General features: G+C 40.5%; 1 long non-coding RNA gene across 1 annotated transcript in view; it reads left to right on the forward strand.

Moving 5' to 3' along the window:
* Positions 1-5,403, forward strand: part of LOC144381879 (uncharacterized) — a 25,091-nt gene extending 19,688 nt beyond the window's left edge. Inside the window, exon 2 of the long non-coding RNA XR_013447975.1 lies at positions 2,338-5,403. This is a non-coding gene — a long non-coding RNA (uncharacterized LOC144381879). The remainder of the gene's footprint in view (positions 1-2,337) is intronic.
* The last annotated feature ends 531 nt before the right edge of the window (positions 5,404-5,934 follow it).

The raw sequence follows: 5,934 nt of genomic DNA on the forward strand, positions 1-5,934 counted from the left end.
TGTGCCCACAGAAGAATGGATGAATGAAAGAACAAAATTAAAAATATCAACCATGAACCCAAGCAAAATACACACTACACAAGTCTGAAGAGGTCAGGAACCCAAAAAGAAAAGAAAAAGGAAAAAAAAAGGAGGGGGGAGGAGAATATAATCTCCCAGGTGGACAAAACAGGGTGATCCACTTGGTCCTAGGAATTTTTTGGTCTGTTTGTTAGAAGACACTAAATCTCAAAATTGTAAAGAAAGAAAAACTTATATATATACAAAAATAAAATTGAATAGAGTGAAAGGAAGCCAAAAATGAAGAATACAAATGTAAATGTAAAAATGAAAGTTAAAAAAGACTTAAAAACAAAGAATTGACAAAATAAGAAACTAGCTGAAAAGGAAAAAAAGAAAAACAAAAAAGGAAAATTTTAAATTGAAAGATTAAAGAATCATGAGAAAAAAACCTTGACTTCTATATACTATTTTCCCTTAGCACTGGAGTTTTGCAGTTCTGTGTGCTTTGTAAACTTGGTATTCCTCTGATGTTCCAGCTGGTCTTCTGGGGGAGGGCCCTGCTGCACTGATTTTCAGGTGTCTTTGCCTAGGCAGAGTTGCATCGCCCCTTGCCAGGGGGCTAAGCTCAGTGTAAGTTGCTTCCAGTTGCTCAATGTGGCTTTTGTTCCCTGAAAGCTTTCTGTGCTGCTTTAGAGGGTGAAAATAAAAATGGTGGAGCCCCATCTCCAGCCCTGGGGCTGAAAGATGGCGGCCCCCTCTCTTCAGTAAACCCTCAGGGAAAAGCAGTCTTCACTTTTGTGTGCACCAAACTGCAGACTTCTGTGGTGCATACCCTCACCGATCCTCCCAGGGAAGGGAGGAGGTCGCCATGGGCCTGCCAGCCACTTGTAGTGCCCCTGCTCGGAGAGCAGTCGCCCAATTGTGCCACAGTTTGTGGTTTATGGCAAACCAAGCTGAAAGCCCACTCCCGGGCTTGCTGACTGTAGCCAGTTTCCCTGCTCCAGTGCTTGGAAACTCTGCTGGCTCAGGCAGCTCTGTTCTTTCTGTGAACCTGGGGATCCTGAAACCACATTGTCCCACCTAGGATTCTGCCCTGCTTCACCACCTGAGCACCTTTCAGGAAGGACATCTCTCACTAGAGCAGACTTCTAAAAGTTCCGACTTTGTACTCCGCTGCTATATCACTTTCTGGTAGCCAGCTTGTGAGACCCTCCCCACCCCCACTGTTTATCTTCCAATATATCCCCTCCAATTCACTTCTCTGCAAAAGTGGTTGCTTTTCTATTTGTAGAATTCCAGCAATTCTTTTCTTACATCTCTGGTTGAATTCATAGGTGTTCAGAATGATTTCATAGATATCTAGCTAAATTCGAGGGACCAGATGAAAGGAGGTCTTCCACCATCTTGCCTCCCTCAATAGCTACTATTATTACCTCCATTCTAATGATAAGGAAACTGAAGCTCAGAGAGTGCTCAAGGATACTAGGTGATACGTGACAGAGCCAGAAGTCAACTCAGGTCCATCTGACCCCAAAGCACATACTTTTACATATTTCTCTGTATTTCGTCTACTTGTTAGACAATATACTGAAAAAGAGAACTATTTATTTTCAATAACATTTCTGTACATTAAAATGATGAGTATATTCAAGCTATATCAAGTAGAAGCAGATCATTAGAAAGAAATAATGACAGAATCAACTCTATGTATAATGAGTGAATCCATATATATTTAAGATGTAAAGCCACCCAGAAAGTTAAACACAATATTCCTTGGTTTCATATCTGATCAATGGTCTTCTTTTAGTAGTTCCCATAATAACGTGTTTTTTTTGTTTGTTTGTTTTTTAAGCAGGCTCCACACCCAGCATGGAGCCCAATACAGGGCTTGAACTCACCACCCCAGATCAAGACCTGAGCTGAGATCAAGAGTCAGAGGCTCAACTGCCTGAGCCACCCAGGCGCCCCTCCCATAATAAATCTTAAGGCTGGTTATATCACTAAGAAATCTCTCCAAACTTAGTTGGCAGTATTTAGATCAGAAATAAATCAAGAGAAACCAGCAACTTCATAGATTTTGAAATACTCCATATTATGTCCTACCAGCATCAAGGCCCTGAACCAGCCTAGGTCACAGAAAGGCTATTAGTTAGGGTGGATTTTTTTTTATAGACAATTCTATTCACCAGAAGATCTGTTAAACCATGATGAAAATAACACTTTTTAAAATGTAAGCAGACACATCATCGGTCTTTCTTTTAAGGCCTGGCAGAGGAGCCAGGAAGATTGCCACCAACATACTATCCATTCTAACTGTTCCATCAATATTTGCAGCTATTGGTAGAAGACATCACCAGGGCAAGCCTCAAAATCAAGGAGATACAGAGCAACAGAGATGGCTAACAATAACCAAAAGCCTGTTTGGATATGTCCTCAAAAATGAATAAAGTGTGCTTTTCATCATCTATGAAGTAATCTAATAAAACACCAGAATATGGAGCTATGTACTGAAGAATAGAAGGAGGGAAAATATCAGGAGCAGTGGTTGAAGTTGCAGTGGTGTACCTCATGGCACGGTATCTATAAGCCTCTTCATCAACTGGGACAAACTTGATTTCTTATGATCAACAGCAACATTGCTTTTTATTAGTTCCATATTAAACATGTCTGGTTAATAATAGTGTCAACAAAAATTTATGTTCTAAGAGTTTGTCCTTAATAACCAATTTGAGTTGACCACAGCCAGTTAGCTCCAAGCTATTCACAACCTCAGCGGGTGGTCGGCACAGACGTTGGGAAATGTCCCCAGTTGCTTTTGGATCAAGTCTCCTATGGGTTTTAGAACCAAATGGACCCTGTCCATCAGTGGTGTCATCAAGGAGATGTATAAGTGAATAACAGAATTCCATCAATCGGAACTTCTAGGATAGTGTTTGTCTCCTTCACAATGTTTATTTTCCACACTATAACCACAGACTTCTCAGGTTCTGAGTTAATAGAAAAGACATTAAAAACAAAACAAAACAAAATTCCACTGCTTTGCTTATGGAGTCCTCAATCTATATACATTAGTAACACCATCACCAATCAATAAAACAGACCTAATCTCTCCCAAATCAACAGAGGTCAACTCCAAGAATGCAATCTTCAAAACTGAGTCATAAATGTTTCTTGTTGCAGTAGAGGCTGACAGCCAAGTCATTTATTTGGAAACTGCTGGTTGGGGCTAGGGTGGGAAATGACAGTAGTTATGTGCACATGAAGAATTTTTGCAGCTTATCCTCAGGTGACTTCTTGGAAGCTGATGCCTGTGGACTTTTATGAGCTCTATTTTTTTCATCAGGTCCTTAGGAAAGCCAAATTTCAATTGCCACTTAGAGTTCCCAGAGCTTGAATGTGCCAGCCCCTATATTTCCATAACTCACTCAGACTCTCATCCAATATAAAATGTAGGAGATTAATGTCTAATGACAGTTTTTTCCACCTGGGAAATACTAGCTTTCACTTGCTTGAAAAGTTCAAAATGAAGAGGAAACAAAGCCTTCCTCCTGATAGCAGAAACCCATAGAAATGTGAGTCCCTCAGTCTAGCCAGCGGTGAAAAGCATCGGCATAGCTCTATCCTTAGACCCAAATTAAAACCATCAGCTCAGCCTGACTGTGATGTGGCCATAACATTTCACCACATTAAATGTGTGATAACTGTGCATGAACAGGTAATGTGATCTGACAGTGTTCATTGTCACCACGGAGCTGTCATGTCTGAATTGTTTTCTCAATCTCAGAGAGTCAGTGTCCATCATGAGTCTTTATTCTAGCCTAAATTTACTATGACGGTAATAATACATTCAGTGATGGAAGAAGAATCCAAAGCAGAGGAAGCAAATTAATATTTATTGAGTACTCACTATCTATCTGTGGCAGACAGATCCTACCACAACCCCCACTGATTTCCCACTTCCAGAGTTCACCCCTTTGTGTATTCTCCTTTCCTTGAGTGTGTGCAGGAACTGGGACTTGCTTCTAACCAATACAGTATGTCAAATTTAATGGGATGTCACACCCTTGATTAGGTTACATTATATGGCAAAGGTGATAGGCGGTCATTCCTGTGGTTATATTATGTTACGTGAGATTCTTTCTCAGCAGAGATTCTCCTTGCTGACTTGATGAAGTAAAGAAGAAATCCATGTGGCAAAAAAAAAAAAAAAAATTGTGGATGGCCTCTAGGACCTGAGTACATTCTCCAATTGACAGCCTGCATAAAGCCTGGGCCCTCCATCACATGGCTGCAAGGAAGTGAATTCTGCCAATAACCTGAATAAGCTTGGAAGCAGGTTCTTTCCTCAGGTGAAAATGGAGCCTAGTTGACACCTTGATCATAGCCCTGTGAGATCCTGAGCAGAGGATGATGCTAAGCTGGACTTGGACTTCTGACCCATGGAAACTGGGATGACAAATGCATGTGTTACTCCCAGCTGCTATATTTGTGGTAATTTGTTACAGCAGCAGTGGAAAACTAATACATTGCCATGAACCCTGTTTCGGTTCTACATCCTCCATCTTGCTTCATCACCTCCATAACGTTAGGAACTCTGATAACTAGGTAGGACGTAAAGTTGAAAAGTTCTTGCCCTTGTCTTAAGGAAATGGTCACACAAATTTTCAGAATTTTGCCTATGAGTTGAGGGAAATCTACCTCAATATCTTACTTCTAATACATAAACAGTCCTATAAGAATTATGACAGCCAACCATCTTTGAAATGGTTTGATACAAATTCTGTCCAGTACGATATTAGCAGATGCCACCAGTGCCCTGGATATATCCCTCCCCACTCATCATGCCTATTCATGACTTCCTGTGGCCAGTGCCTGTGACCCTAATAGCTAACGCTCTGTGGTATGCTCAGCTCATGGATGGGGCAGACCAAATGTTCTGGGGAACTGACATCTTTGAGAGCATCCCTTAGGCAATGGTGAATGGAATGGGAAGATAAAAGCCCACCCAGCTCTCCTGGTTCTCAAGTACAGCCATTCTAAGGAGTGTTTTACATCATTTTCCACAAGTGCCCAGTGGGACCAAGACCCAGGTGCCCAAAATGATAGCCTACTCCTTAATATGCTCTGTAATGGTTTCTTTCCTTTCCTGTCGCACTTCCCAGCTCTTACCAGTGGATCCTGGAATCTCCTCCCAAAATAAATGATTTGAACTAATTCCTCTTCTCAGGGTCTGCTTCTGGGTGAACTCAACCAAAGAAGTAAGGGTACTTCATGTTAGATGGACATTTGGTGAAACCAAATTAAGGACAAAAATAAGCACAGAGGTTGTCTTGAAGAGTACCCCTAAAATGTTCTAGGCAAAGTATGTGTAAAAGGAGAAATAAACTGACCAAAACTTTACTGATTCTATTTGTCAAACTCAGTATTTACTAGCCAAGCTTTGATGAATAATTTGATCCCCAAATACAAATACTAGGAAGGCAGTGTGTTGGATGATAGACACTGATATTCTCCACTGGACAGTTATCTCCCCTGTTGTGAAATCACATGCTAGCATTCTGATTTATACATCAGTCTCTTAAGTTTGGTTATTGTGAGTCAATTTCAAAAGTCCTGTTAACCTGCACAGCAATCACTGATTACTGAACTTATCATGGTGATCATTTTACAATATACACAAATATATCATTATGTTGTGCACTTGAAACTAATATGTTTTATGTCAATTATACCTCAGTTAAAAACAAAGTATCAGATTATAGAACTGCCAGCCCAGAACTCTCTATCTGGGCAGGCAGTCAGATTCCTTTTATAGATTTATCACTTGCTTCAACAACCCTCATTATGCAATCAAAACCATACACAAATCCCAGACAATCATATCTTGAGAAACAGAGCATTTTTATTCCTGTTTCAGCATGAAAGAATACT

This window comes from Halichoerus grypus, chromosome 1 (genome assembly GCF_964656455.1).
Source record: "Halichoerus grypus chromosome 1, mHalGry1.hap1.1, whole genome shotgun sequence".
Taxonomy (NCBI): Eukaryota; Metazoa; Chordata; class Mammalia; order Carnivora; family Phocidae; genus Halichoerus; species Halichoerus grypus.